This window comes from Mustela putorius, unplaced genomic scaffold, assembly GCF_011764305.1.
Source record: "Mustela putorius furo isolate JIRA1106 unplaced genomic scaffold, ASM1176430v1.1 tig00000224_pilon_pilon_pilon, whole genome shotgun sequence".
Lineage (NCBI taxonomy): Eukaryota > Metazoa > Chordata > Mammalia > Carnivora > Mustelidae > Mustela > Mustela putorius.
Window position 1 is genome coordinate 8,841,933 of NW_025421321.1, and position 16,077 is coordinate 8,858,009.

General features: G+C 40.9%; 1 protein-coding gene across 2 annotated transcripts in view; it reads right to left on the reverse strand.

The window, feature by feature from the left end:
* Positions 1-15,578, reverse strand: part of IL1R1 (interleukin 1 receptor type 1) — a 73,284-nt gene extending 57,706 nt beyond the window's left edge. Inside the window, exons 1-2 of one of the 2 annotated variants that reach the window (XM_004753056.3) lie at positions 15,249-15,578; positions 12,128-12,226 (exon numbers count right to left, since the gene is read on the reverse strand). The gene's annotated coding sequence lies outside the window, so the exon portion shown is untranslated. The remainder of the gene's footprint in view (positions 1-12,127; positions 12,227-15,248) is intronic. The other variant, XM_004753055.3, reaches the window with a different exon arrangement.
* Positions 15,579-16,077: the final 499 nt, after the last annotated feature.

Below are 16,077 nucleotides of genomic sequence, written 5' to 3' on the forward strand. Positions count from 1 at the left end.
AGAGGTAACTAACAGTAATATATGCAAACACTTGATTTTATGATATCAACAAGAGAGCCAAGCGAGAAACAGCCATACATGGGGATGCCACAAACAGCATTGACCCACAGGTAAGAGAGGCCAAGATGCCTCCAGCTCTACTCTTTCCAGATGCACTGCATCAGCTTCAGGGCCCCCTCTGTCACCTTGCCAGGATGGTGAAAGCACAAGTGAAGTTATTATTGTGGTAGTTACCCATGGTAGGTGCTTTGCATTGTTATTTTTGGTCCCCAAAGATAAGTGAAGAAAGTGTGAAGATTTCAAGGGTAGAGTCAGGAGGTCTTCCCTTTCCAAAATTGGACATGTGGTTTGATGAGATATGGGACATTACTGTCCAATATTTAAAACCAAGATGTTAAAACTAAGAGTTTACAATATTTACTTTGTCATGTATCTAAGATCCATATGGAAATAAAGATTATCTTTTTGAAGTGATTTTTCTCCCTTTCCTATTTATCACTAGAGTCTCTCAAACTGGGTCAAACATTTATTGCAATGGGATAACAAATTAACATGAGAACAATAAGAAGCAGAAATAATAATATATAGATGTGCAAATTTTATCTAGAAAAACGAAGTCTGTGTAGTCATTAAGACAGTGTGGTATGGGCATAAAAACAGACACATAGATCAATGGAACAGAATGGAAAACCCAGACATGGATCCACAAATTTATGGTCAACTAATCATCAACTAAGCAGGAGAGAATACCCAATGGAAAAAAGACAGTCTCTTCAACAAATGGTGTTGGAAAAACTGGACAGTTACATGCAAAAGAATGAAACTGGGCCACTTTCATATACTATACAAAAAAATAAATTCAAAATGGATGAAAGATCTAAATATGAGCCAGGAAACCTTCAAAATCCTAGAGGAAAACATAGGCAGCAACCTCTTTGACCTCCACCATAACAACTTCTTTCCAGACATATCTCAGGAGGCAAAGAGAAACAAAAGTAAAAACAAAGTATTGGGATATCATCAAAATGTAAAGCTTCTGCACAGCCAAGGAAACAGTCAACAAAACCTTTCCAGCCTATGGAATGGGAGAAGATATTTGCCAATGACATAGATGATAAAGGGTTAGTATTCAAAATATATAAAGAAATTCTCAAACTCAACATTCAAAAAATAAATAATCCAGTTTAAAAATGGGCAGAAGACTTGAATAGACATTTTCCTAAAGAAGATATGCAGATGGCCAACAGATACATGAGAAGATGCTCAACATCACTCATCATCAGGGAAATACAAATCAAAACTACAATGAGATACCAGCTCATACCTGTCAGAATGGCTAAAATCAGCAACACAGGAACCAAAAGGTATTGGTGAGGATACAGAGAAAGGGGAACCCTCTTACAATGTTGGTAGGCATGCAAACTGGTGTAGCCACTCTGGAATACAGTATGGAAGTTACTCAAAAAGTTAAAAATAGAGCCACTTTAAGATAGCAATTGTATTACCAGGTATTTACCCAAGGATACAAAAATACAGATTTGAAGGGGCACGTGCCCCCTGAGGTTTATAATGGCATTATCAACAATAGCCAAACTATGGAGAGAGCCCAAATGTGTTGTCTACGGATAAATATAAATAAATATATATATATTTTTTTTATTTATGTATATTTATATATAGTGGAATATTACTTAGCCATAAGACGAAATGAAATCTTGCTATTTGCAATGACATGGATGGAGCCAGAGAGTACAATGCTAATCAAAATAAGTCATGCTGAAAAACAATCTGAGGGGTTTGAAGGGGCGGGGGGGGTGGGAGGTCGGGGGACCAGGTGGTGGGTATTCGAGAGGGCACGGATTGCACGGAGCACTGGGTGTGGTGCAAAAATAATGAATACTGTTATGCTGAAAATAAATAAATTTAATTAAAAAGAAAACAAAACAAACAGAAAAAATAAGTCACGCAAAGACAAATATACAATTTCACTCATAGGTGGAATTAGAGAAACAAAATAGATGAACATATGGGAAAGAAAAGAAAGGAGAGAGAAGCAAGCCTGAGAGCCTCTCGTTTCAGAACAACCTGAGGGTTGCTGAAGGGAGGTGGGTGGGGGATGGGCTAAATGGATGATGACATCAAGGAGGACACTGCTATGATGAGCAGCGGGTGTTATAGGTAAGTGATGAAACACTAAATTCTGCCCCTGAAACCAATGTCACACCATATGTTAACTGACTAGAATTTAAACTAAAATTTGAAATAAAAAAAAAAGAAAAGAAAAATGTCACCTGGTCATAAACACACTAGGATTAAATAGAAATGTCTGCTAACATGATTTTCTGATTTCCCTTGTTCCTTTCAATGGGAGAAAGGGAGAGAAAAAAGCAAATTCGAAAGGTTTTCGGGACAATGACCATCCTCTTTATTTTCTTTTTAATTTTTTTTTTGTACCCTCCAACATGTGCAACAAGGCAAAGCACTCAGTAAATACTTTGACACCTTAATGTCAAACTTAGAAGTGATCTCAGCTATAAGGAGAGTCATATCTACCCCCCTTCTAGGCTGATGCACTAACAGCACTTACCGACTTTCTTATAAATAAAATTCCCAAAATACACTGAAGATTATTTGGATGCAATGAAATTAATCCAGAAACATCATTTGAATGATGTGTATTGGTCATTTATTTCAAAATCTAGCTTACCTTTACATTTTATTTTTGTATTTTGAAAAGAAGACGAAGAAAAAAAGTAGTTGCCATAATTACTTAACAACCAATGTGCCCCCAATTTGTTACATAAATACCATGCTACCTTCAAACCTATTAATGGCCATACCTAATCTTGTTTTTTCACTGCTGAGGAATCAAATATTAACTGATTTGTGTAGAAGTTAGTGTAGAAGTTCTGATTTGTACTTCCACAAATGACAAAGAGCATACAGTCCATCCCTTCAAGAACAAGATGTCATTTGATGGAATTCTTATATTAAAATTTTAGAGACAAGTTCATGCGGGTGTAGGAGGGGTGTGGAAAGGGGGAAGTTCTTAAATTTCTTCGGCAGGAGGAACAAAGGAGGCAGTAGAAGTTAGAGAAAAGGGGATTAAAGTTTGAACCACCTGAATGCAATACATCCACCTGTCAATGTATAACTGGCCTGTGTAACCTACGTGGGCTTCTTTCTCACCTCCTCAAAACAGATGGTTAGACCAAAACACCCTTTTCTTCCAAACAATCCAGGTTTGCAGAATAAGTAATACTAGGCAAGCTGCTTCTTGCCCTTTGCTTCAACGTTGGCAGTCAAAGCCTGCCATGCTGGGTCCCCCACAGACCCTGGGACAAAGCCAGATCACTGGGTTTCAGGTCCCAGAACCACCTTGCTCTCCCCAGATTCTCTTTGCGAACATTTGCCTCCTTGCCAGCTCCCCCAGAGGCTGCTTCTTACCCTCCCCCTAAAATGTCACCCTTCCTCCTCCAGCTCAAGAGTTCCTTCCCACCCTTCCAAGTCCTTCCCAAATACTGTGTACTCCTTCCACAGGAGCCTTCTAGGGTTTCCCCACCCCTCCAACCAGGGGAAATGGGGGACTCTCTCCCGCTCCCCTGAACCCTTGGCTTCACCTCCCTGCCTCTGATGTCACTGGCAACCCCCAATTTCATTTTACAGGAGCTCTTCACTCCCCTAATACTCAAATGCGTAAAGATAGGCTCTTTCTCTGACTGTAGCTTCAACTGAGCAGACGTTTACATCTTTGTTAAGTAAATGACAGCGACTACAGTTACACCACTAAGGCCCACCATGTCTTAGAAAATTCAAACCACATGGGTGGGACAGAGAGAGGCTTTAATAACTTCTGTGGACAAGGTATTCTGGGAAATGGACCTAAATTCCCCCAGCAGGTAGGATTTGACAATCGCTCTGGACAGCCTTGTTCTAGCCAGCTTCTTGTTTACTCGGTAGTTTACTGAATTTATGGCTGTCTCCTTCCCAGGTCAGCGGTTCCCAACCCAGGTTACACTGGTTGCATGGTAACAACCACCTGGTGAGTTTTTTTTAAATCGCTATGCTGAGACCCAGAGCAATCACATCAGAACCTCCCATGGTGGGGCCATCAGTAATTGTTTTAAAGCTCTCCAGGTGATTCCAACATGTAGCCAGGACTGATGACCGCTGGTCTAGATGGTAGAGGGTAACCCTATGCAGCAGACCTTTATTCTATTTGACAAAACTGTGTGGTTCACTAACACAGCAAAACCCATTTTCTACAGGGCCCCAGTAGACTGTGGCCAGGCAAAGAAAGGGACAGTTCAACCTCAGGAACACACAACAGGTTTCCCTAAAACAGTAAGCTATAATTTGGACATCAGTTCCAGACTCAGGGAAGTACCCATCTCCACCACCCCTTCTCCTCCCCCTACCTCACTCCCTGTGGCATTTTTCACTTTCCTATGCACATAGTTTCTGTACACTTGTCACATTATCTTACCAGCATTCTAAGCAATTTCAATGCGGAAAAAAGAAGTTTAGAACTCTGATCTTGCTGTTAAATAAACCTCAGAATTTGAGGTTAATGATAAACACTTGAGCATGGTGAGAGATGTTGGGTGTAATTTCCCACATTATTACAATAGCAAAACTGTAACCTCCCTTTCTCCTTGTGAATCAGCTCAGGAACCCACTGTACTAATCTAGAGAAATGTTTCATCCTTGGGGGAAATGTATTCAAAAGAGGTAATCATGTCAAGTTCACACTAGATTTTTTAAATCAATGAAATCTAAGCACACATTCTATCACTGATTATAACCATGTATTTTCCTTCTGGGAAAGAAATCCCATGAATCTTTGCACTCCCAGCTACATTATACATATATGTACATCAATGTAACTATATAATATGTATGTATATCAATATAACGCTGTGTAAATTTCGGGTATGCAAGGTGTTAATCTGATACATCTATATATTGCAAAATGATTAGCCTGAGCTAACACCTTCAACACAACACATAATTGCCACTTCTTTTTTGTGGTGAGAACATTTAAGATCCACTATCTTGACAACTGTCAAATATTTAATACAATATATTAGCCATAATCACCATGCTGTACCTTAGATCCTGAAAATTGCCAATCTCATAACCAGAGGTTTTTATTCTTTGATCAAAATGCCTCCATGTCCCTTGAATTTCCCCTCAGCCCCTGGTAACACCACTCTGCTCTGTTGCTCTGAGTTCAGCTTTTTTAGACTTCACATAGATGCAGTTTCATACAGTATTTGTATTTCTCTGTCTGGCTTATTTCACTTAACCTAATGCCCTAAAGCTTCATCCATGTCATTGTATATGGCAGGATTTCTTTTGTTCTCATGGCTGAATCATAACCCATTGCATATATGTGCCACATCTTCTTCATCCACTCACCTGTGGACGAATATTGAGGTCATGTCCATACCTCATCTATTGTGAATACTGCTGCGATAAACATAGAGTGAAGATATGGCCTCAAGATCTTGTTTTAATTTCCTTTGGATATGCACACAGAAGTGAGACTGCTGGATCATTTGGTAGTTCTACTTTTAATTTTTTGAGGAACGTCCATACTACTTTTGGTAGTAACTATACCAATTTACATTCCCACCAACAGTGCATAGGGCTTCCCTTTTTCTACAATCTTGCCAACACCTGTTATCAGTAACCTTTTGATATACAGATGATTCTTCAATGGAGAGATGATACTATTTGTGAAACCAGGTTTCTCCCACCTACTTCAGGCACCATCTGTTGATGCTTTCCAGAGAAATAGTTATCAAGTTAATTTGTACTTTGCTATTACATATATTTCATTTGTATTGAATTTAGTTTAAATATTATCTACTGACCATTTCAGAGGGTAGAAAATAACCCGCACACATAATATTTTTTTAAAAATCTGAGGGTTTTGAAGGGGCGGGGCTGGGAGGTTGGGGAGACCAAGTGGTGGGTATTAGAGAGGGCACGGATTGCATGGAGCACTGGGTGTGGTGCTAAAACAATGGATACTGTTACGCTGAAAAAAATAAATAAATTATAAAAAAGATAGCTTACAGATAGCATGAGCCAATTTGGATGATAAATTCCCATCAGAGGTAGAAGGAGGGAGGCTTCTTGTGAACAAACTCTGAAAAAGGTCAACACTCATGAAAACATAACTACTTCATCTACATCAGAAAAAGAGCAATTCCATACACTTGTGTTTCCCTTCTTCACCATTTCGGCACAATGCAATACAAAGAAGTTTGGGAGCCCAACAGACACAGGTTCATAACCTGATTCTATTAACCAGCTATTACCATCTTGAGAAACCACCTGCTATCTCTGGGTCTCTGTCTCCCTCGGTCCAAATCTATATCAGAAGCACAGGTAACATCACGGGCAGCAATCATGGGCAGGAGACAGATCAGGGTGGGGGTGGGGGTGGGGGCAGGGAGGCAGCAGGGTGTTCACTGTTGTACTCCCAGGATGGAGCAACTGCTAGTCAGCCTGGTACTCCCAGGATGGAGCGACTCTAGTCAGCCGACAGCAAAGAGATCAAGAGACCAGCAAATGAAGTTACAGATAATAAAAGATCTATGAAAAGTTACCCCAGGATTTCCAGTCAAGTGCTACCCTCTCATTAACTCCGAGAATAGAATTAGAGAAACCACATCAATCTGGGGGTAGGTGCACTCATGGCTTTGGAATGTGTAGGTTTTGTGGCCCATGTTGAAATATGCTATTGGCAAAAATGACTGAGTGGCTACTGTCATCAAAAGCCAAGATGGAATTCATTGTCAGCCAAGAAGGGACACATTGTCAAGAGGTTCAGCCTCCTTAGAAACAAGATGGGATAATTTATAAGCACATTCACATCCCATAATTTTCCCCTCAAACTATAGAAAGAGGCAGACATCCACAAAAGACACAAACATGCCATCACCTAGTTATAGAGAAATATCATTCATTCAGTGGCTCATTCGTTCATTCATTCATTCATTCATTCATTTCAGGAATGCCTGACAGCTTCAGACATCAAAATTGCTAAAATCCTTCCTGAAATTTTAGTTTTTAAAGCAAACCATGCCATTGTTTTGGACCAACTGAGCACAAATGTAAGAAAAACAAAAGCCTAAAAATCCAGAAATCCTAAAATATTTATTTCAGTCATGATTAACACAGGCACATTTCAAATTTTACAAATATGTCTCTGGACTTTTTTTTTCTTTTTTTGGTAAAAACTCCTTTTGCTACCTTTCTTACCTGTCACTCTCACTTAATAATCCCCTGTCCTACTTTGTTTTTGATTGGACAATTCTGTTTGGGTTGAGTATCTAAAAATCACATGAGGAGTCCTTTCCTATCAGAAGCAAACCTGCCATCTTTTCCCTGGACCAGGAGAGGTTGCCTGAGCTTAAGTTAAGAAGCTGACCTCATATTCTTCCTGTTTCCTACTTCCATGTTCCTATGTCCACAGAAACCTGCATCCCTTCATGCCTTTTCCACGGGCCAAGAGATCCTGGAATCTTCATTCCAGATGCCACACACACACACACACACACACACACACACACACACAAATCCCCACTCTTCTCTGGCCACAAATGACTGCTTGTGCCATGGAGATAGAACCTGAGTGCCCACCCAGTCATCAATACTCTGTCCCAGGTCCCTGTGTTTCTTCACAAGATGGAAGAACTTCTTGGTTTCTAGCCTTACCATCAGGCTACTGAGGCTGTGGTCCATCCACACCCCTTCTGAAGGGCCTTCCCAGCACTGCAGACTCATAAGCAAAGCAGTCCCATAAGAATGGAACCAGAGGGACCAGAGCAAAAGAGGATACACAGTGGAGAGAAACCCTCTCCCCAGAGATCTCCCCAGACAATAAAACTTAGGAATTTGCTCCATTCTGGAGCACAGATAGCCATGGCTTCAGTGCTCAGAGGACAGTCCCACTCTGTCCCTGGCCCACTCAGTGGTCTTGAGGAAAGCTCTCAATTCTTCATCTCTAGAGGTAGAATGATAACCCTACCTGCACCTCCAGGGCAGGATGTGGGAGAAGCGCCAGTGCCCAGAGGGCTCCCCAGCACCAAGCAGATGCTCAGGGCACACAAGTGACCCACAGTGCAAGGCCAGAATTCTCATCTAGAATCCAGAAGTGACCGGGCCCTTTTGCTATTTCTTTCCTGCCTTCCTTTTGGTTGCTGACATTTGACTTGGTCTCAAAACTAGACTGTAAGATGCTGCTCATTTTCTAAATCTTTCTATTTTCCCTCCCACCTCTTCTTCTTCTTCCTCTCAGGGGCACTGAGCACTAGGCTTAGCCTAGCCTGGACATGCAATAACGACACTTGTCAAAATGATCAGTTAATTCAGTAAGGTGTGAGATAATGAAAGAGAAAGGCCTTGGTAAACTGAGTTTTATCTCTGGGAGAGGTAGAATGTGTATTAGTGGTACGTCTCTATGGCCATGTTTAGACTGAGCTTTTGTCACTTGTCACACACACAGGAATTTAAGGCTAGACAAAGAGTGAAGTGTAGGCGGGCACCAGCCCTCTACCAGATGTCACCGATGTCACCATCTCTTGTGCCAAATACAATGACTTCTCCCTGTAATGTCCATCATCCAGGTAAGCATTTATGGTCTATGTGGGTAGGATTTTACAGACTCTGCCACCATCTTTCCAGCCCATGACTGAAGACTATCTGAAATTCAGAATAAATTCCAGCATCTTGACAGTGGCCCCAAATGCCCACAGTGATCTGCCCCCCTGCCCCTGTCTCCAAGCTCACCTCTAACCCCCCATGCACACACCTGGTCAGCCCTGTACATACCTTCTTTTGCTCCTTCAACAGGGCTCTACATTGCTGTTCTCTCTACCCTCCACCTGTGTGCCTCAGAACTCCTGCTCTTCAACCAGACTCCTATCACCAGGCTAAGGCAGATCTCAGCTCATCAGTAACCTTCTTGGCACTGGCCTGTCTCTTTCATGGTGCTAATCACAACAGGTATAATACATGCTACTGCCCCGATGTTTTGTGTGGCCTTTGCAGGCAGCAACTAGACCACCCTCACCCACTATGGCATCCCATGGCTAGGCACCCAGCAAGGCTTCAAAAAATAATCACTGGGTAAACCAAAAGTTATGATCACAAACAGTTTTTAAAACAATCCTAATATTGCTACACACCTATTAGAATGGCCAAAATCCAGAACATCGACAACATCAAATGTTGGTGAGGATATGGAGCTACAGGAACTCTCATTCATCACAGGTAGGAATGCAGCATGGCACAACCACTTTGGAAGATAGTTGGTTTCTTGCGAAACTAAAAGCAGACCTACCACACAATCCAGAAATTGTGCCCCTTGGTATTTACATAAAAGAGCTGAAAATTATATCCACACAAGAACCTGAACATAGCTATTTATAGGAGCTTTATTCATAATTGCCCAAACTTGGAAGCAACCAACATATTATTGAGTAGATTCATGGATAAATAAACCGTGTACATCCAGATGGTGGAATATTATTTAGTGCTAAAAAGAAATGAAGCCATCAAGCCATGAAAAGTCATAGAGGAGAAACTTAAACGCATTCTACAAAATAAAAGAAGCCAGGCTGAAAAGACTATACACTGCTTGATTCTAACCATATGGCATTCTGGGTAAGACAAAACTATGAAGACAGTAGTAAAAAAATCAGTAGTTGCCAGGGTTTTCAGCTGGGAGTGGGAAGAATGAATAGGTACAGCACAGAGGACATTTAGGGCAATAGAAAACTCTGTATGATATCATAATGATGTATGCATGTTATTACATACTTGTCTAAACCCATAAATGGCACAACACTGAGAGAGAACCCTACTATCAACCATGGACTTTGGGTGATAAGGATGTGTCAGTGTTGGTCCATGAACTGTAACTAATGTTGGGGAGCATGTCGATAATGGAGGGAAGAACTTATATGTGAAACCTCTATACCTTCCCCTCAAATCTGCTGTGAACCTAAAACTGCTGTCAAAAAATAAAGCCTAAATAAAGAAACCTCCATGATGAAATGAGATATGAAAATTTAAAAAGCACACTGACTTAACTTCTTCCCACAAAAGACCACAAAAGTCAAATAAGAACCAGTTGGCTAGCATACTGTGTTGACAAGAGCATGGGGAAACATGCTCTCAAACATTCCCAGAAGTATTATCTATTATAACCAGGTGGGAGGTGGATGGGCAGTTTTGAAATACATATCAAAATCACAAATGTCCAAGTCTTTGACCTGCAATTCCACTTCTAGGAATTGAGCAAATAAACATGTTTGTGTGCACTTCTGCAAAATGACACAGGTGAGGCTGTTATTCATTGCAACACTGGTTGTAATAGCAAAAGATTGCAAACAACTTAAAAGTCCACTGAAAGGTTAAAAATACACCTTGTTAAATGCAGATATGGAACAGGGTGCAGAAGAGTATAAACCATTAGGGTATGTGATGGCTTATTTTATGAATCTATTTGCCTGAGCTGGTGTGTGTCTATGAAGGGATTTCTGGATGAAACAGGCCTTTGAGCTGAGTAAATCAGGCATCATCCAATCCCTTGAAGGTTGAAATAGAACAAAGAGGCAGAGAAAGGTTCAACTCACTCTTCATGACTACTTGAGCAGAGACATGTATTTTCTTTTTGTGTTCCTGGTTCTCATGCCTTCAGATATGGATTAGAATCCACACCTTTAGCTCTAAAGCTCCCAAGCCCTGGAACTGGGCCACCTCCTTTCCTGGGTCTATAGCTTGAAGACAACAGACAATGGGACTTCTCAGCCCCCATAACCACATGAGCCAATATTTTATAATCTCTTCTCTCTCTCTATTTCTCAAAATAGCCCAATGATATGCCTGATTTTACCTATAAAACCAATAGAAGATTGATGTATCTATTTCCTGTTGGTCCTATTTCTCTGGAGAACCCAAATACAGGGTAGAAAAGGTAGAAAAAATTATTAACAGTTACTCAGCTACTTGTTGGTGGAAAGAGATGTCTACTGGTTGGGAAAGAGATGTCTGAGAAGAAGTGAGAGGAAAGATTTCACTGAATAACCTTTTACATGTTATTTGTTGATAAAATAATTTTTTTAAAGTAAGCTCCATGCCCAGTGTGGAGCCCAACATAGGGCTTGAACTTACCACCCTGAGATCAAGACATGAGCTGAAATCAAGAGTCAGATGCTTAACCAACTGAGCCACCCAGGCTCCCCTTGTTGAAAAATATTTTTAAATTTCAAAATCTTACTGAAAAGTTTAATAGAAAATTGTGTAAAATACTATTTTAAATTATATTCTCATACTCATCTTCTAATTGAAAAACTAAACAAAAAGAAGATAGGTAAGCTTCCCAGGCGAAAACGGAGCCAGCCCCCCTCTCCTAAGCTAGAACTTGCTTTACTCTGTCCCATCTTCCTTGGAGACATTCTTTGAACAATCTTGGTGTAGAATTGGGTGCTTGGTGGTTGAAACCTATAAGGAAAGTGTCCCTGCATATTGAATATCAATGTGTCTAGAATGAGGTAATAAATTGGATGATCCTGCCAGGGAATGTTGGCCTGAAAATCAACTTCAGGTACCATTTCATAATGGCCCACATAGATTCAGAGAGACCAAGGCAGAGCACCCCCATCTCCCCAAAATTCCAAAGTGAGGGGCTGCATTGACTGAGTTTCTAGGCCTAGCACCTCCAAATATAGAAATGGACTCAGCACTTTTGGATGAAGAACCAAGCACATCAGCACTCAACCGTCCAGTGCAGCACATAGGCTAAGAAGTTTAATACACTTGATATAGATTGATGGGCTTCACTAATCCCTAGCTCATCTCATCACCTCTTGGCCACTTACTGAGCTTCTCAGAGTCTCAGTTGGTTTTGTCCTTGAGCAGGTATAATGATACCAGTCTTGCAAGATTGTGAACAGATTAGACATAAGAACTTAGATCAGCATGTATTCTTTGGTGCGAACTCAATGAATGGTGACTATATACTCAAGTGAACAGCACAAACATCATCAGTTGTCCCAAACCTATGTGCCATTGTCTCTAGAGTTCACTCAAACCTACCCTCACCAACCTGTGGACTCTAAGTAAGACTGCGTGGTGAATCCCAGCTGTGCACCAACTACTGGTGTGACTTTGGGCACATCACTTCTCTGCACTTCAGTTTCTTAATCTGCAAAATAAGATCGTAACAATGACTACCTCACACATGAGGCACTTAGAACCATACCTCACATATAGTCAAGTGCTCTATTAAGTATTAGCCATCATTATTATTTATTCGGCACCAAGTTCACATCATCGCTAAGCATCAGTTTGGTTCTGATTCAACAGCGTAGCACTGAGCTGGGGGTCAGAATGAAACACTGTAACACATATCATATTCATACCAAGTCCATGCGACTTACACTCACAAGTCTATGATCTCCATTTTCCTGGTTCTACCCTTGGCTTGTATTCATTTGCTTAATATCCATTAAGAGCTTTAAATGTTCATTCAATTAAAATGGAAACCAGCCCAAATGAAATTAAATAAATCAATTTGCCACAGAAAATCTCCATTTTCAAAATCTTCTGTGATTCCTTTTTAAGAAATTCCTTTCCATGAAGAATTAGGTAACAATGTTCTCAGCTCCCTTCTGTGGACTCATTCAAAAAACGTTCATTGAGCCCCCCTCGGTATCAGACCCGAACGGGGCCCTGGAGAGAGTAACACAAATAAAACAGGTCCCACCTTTGAGAAGGGGAACTGAGCAAAGCAAGTGGTCAACAACAACACAATAAAGAAGAATGGCGTGCTGTCCTGCACGCAAGTGAGATAAGTAAGCAACAAAATAGAAGCCACCTTCAATCTAAAATATCTCCATGTACTGCTAGAATATACCGAATACTAGGGCTGACTCCAAGAACTAAAAAATATGTTACAACACACACACACACACACAGTTTCTAAGTCTATAATTAGAACACATTGTCAAAATTTCAGCATGCAGTTCTCCAAACACGACATACTTTATAAGGTGAGAATATAAATAAACTTCGTAAGAACAAGCAATCACAATTGTACTGTTTTATATTTTTCACTTTTTTTCTGTTCAAAGAACGTTCCTCTGTCTCATCTCTGTTCCCAGTACAATCGTGTAGTGGGATGAAACGTCAATCCTTATCTTCAAATTTTATAGACAAAAAGGAAATAAAAGACTGAGTTTTGTCCTGGGTTGTTCAAATGGTAGAAAGAGCAAAAGCATTTGATTCCCCACGCTCTCAGCAGGCCTGCTGAGCGACATCAAATGAGGTCAAAGTCCCCAGAAATTAGGTTGGCATAAGTTACTGTAAGAAATGATTGCTTTGATGTACACAACCAAAAAAGACAAGAATCTGAACCCAAAGAGGGCAGAATAGGAAGTGTAAAAGTTCTGCAAAGGGTTCCCTTAAAACAAATCAAAACAACAAAACAGGCTTTGCCAGTTATCAGATTAGCACATTTATTAAAAAAAAAAAAAAGTCAAAACCCAATGTTGGTGAAAGTGTGGTAAAATGGTATTCATGCAGTGCTGGAGGGAGTGTAAATTAATAGCACTTTCCTAGATTAAGTCTAGTGGCATGGATCAAGAGCTTCAAAAATGCTCATGCCCTTTGACCCTATTCCCTCTGGAAATCTAGTCCAAGGAAATAATCAAGAAGAGACACAACATTTTCATTTTAAGTACATTAGTTCTGGAATGTTGATAATAGAAAACAAAACACGCCGATATCTAACAACATGACTTAATAAATTGTATAATGTGATCAAACAATTTTTGTAGAAAGAAATTGGCCTTTCTCTCACGATGATAGGTTTTTTATCTTCCATCTTATTTATTGGTCTATATGTCCTTTATTTTATTTCTGACAGTGAGGATATGCTAATCCTGTCAGTCTCGCAAGGGATGTTTTTGGAAGTGAATTTCAGCCATTCCTCCAGCATGCCGGCAAGGTTTTCTCCTAAGTAAGGGAGCAAGCATGTGCCCAGAAGGTGTTAGGGGAAAGAAAATGAGCAGCCTTCTGCTGACTTGAGAAAGGCAATAAGCATCTCTTTAAATTCATCACCAGAATTAAGAAGATTAAATTCATCTCAAGAAGTACTCCCTGCTCCTTGTGGGCAGCCTTATCTACTTACTTTCCCCCAAGAGATCCACACATTTCCAGAGAGCACAACCTTTCTCTTGGCCTCCAGTACAAGCGGTGGTCCCCAGAGGCCCGTAGGTGAATAGCGGGATTCACAGACCAGCTGCACCATCTGAAAACATCCTCCCTAACCCTGCTCCCCGAGCCCTCTTCACCATAGTGCCAATGAGCATTTTGCATAAAAGTTAGGAGTTGTCAATTGAATTGAATTGCATTGAACAGTAAAGCTCATTTTGCTTTCTTTTTTGTGTTCTCATTTCCTATCTTTAATCTTCCAGATTCTCTCCCATTTTCTTGTTCTTTCCCACAGAAACGCTACTCATAGGATTATGGAAGTCAGGCACATCCAATAAAGAAATACTGGACAATCATCTCTTCCGAGTTCTCCCTACAGCTCTGGGAGTAATATTTGTAAAGCCTCAGGAATGACATTTTAAGCCTTCACTGGAAGAAGCACATATAAGCCTTGCTAGTACAACACATTATAACTTTAAATGCAACCAATGCGTGTCTGTTAATAGTAAGGCAATCCTTCGGTCATCAAACATCGGGCCAGATTGTGCCCCTCTCAAACAGACAAAGCTTAATGCAAATGGATCAATTTGCATTCTAAGATTCTAATTCAAACATCAGCAGCATTTTAAAGAAATTCTTATTTACAATACCCTTCACTTAAACTTCACGATTTACCAAACGTCATGCCCCTATTTACGGCTCTTAAGTAGTATATAGTTATAAAATATATTTCCCATATCTTTCATAATTAATCTTCCATAGAGTAAAACATACATTATCATAGTTGATCTTTTAATATGACTCCCAGACACATCTTAAGATTAAATGTGCCTACAGAGCCACATAATTTCAAGAAATTCTTAAAATCCTGTTTTCAACAAACAGCATCACATGATCAGTTTTATCAAAGTCCGTTTGTCCCTCCCAAATCTTTCATCGGTGTAGAAATACGCAAAAAGAAAACGAGGAGGAAATAGGGGAACAAAAACCAGAAGTGCAGTTAATCATCTTACCATCTCCTTTCTTCATCTTGGGGACATTTGGAGATGGCTAGCCTCGCAGGAGGCGGTGACTTGGAGGGTAAATCCACAGCAGTTTCTTTCCCCCAATAAGTCAGCTGAATTGACGTTGGTTCTTAAAAGCAAAAGTGAATTCTGAAGACAGCCCTGGAAAGACTTGCTAATTCCTCTTTTCTTTTTCCAAACAGCTTTGGATCTGGTCTGCGCAGCACGAGAGAGTCCCTCACGTCTTGTCAGGCGACCCAGTTTTGCCGCAGCTGAAAGGAGACTCTGAGTGACGTGTGTGTCAGAGCCTATGGGGGCTTTAATCCTCAGCAGTGACACATGCAGGGAGCTATGAACAGGAAACTCAGAGCTGGGCAGACAGCCAGAATCATTCCGAAAACGTGCCAAACCCTTACGAAATACCAACACACTTTACCGCACACTCGCATCGAAATGCTTCACAATCCTGTGTCTCTCTCCCATGTGACTTTGTGTTAGACCTAGACAAGGCTTACCAGCATGTCCAGCCCAGCAGGGGTCCCATCAGCCGATGGGTCAAGGCCAAGACTGGGGACTCATACCCTCTCCCTCGGCTGCCAGCCTCCCGATCCTTCTTGTGACGATAGCCACAGGCGAGAGCTTGGAGGACCTTTTCAGTTCCTTTTATCTTTCAGCCCCGGGCCCCTTCATGATATGCCTGTTCACCTGCCACAGGCCCTGGGAACTCAGCCAGGCTCTCTTGTCAGTGTCCTGGAAGTGGGAGACCCACTGATCACCCCTGGGCTTGGTGTGATGATCGGACAGTGGCAGGCAGGAGGGGAGGAAGGGCTGTAGCCAG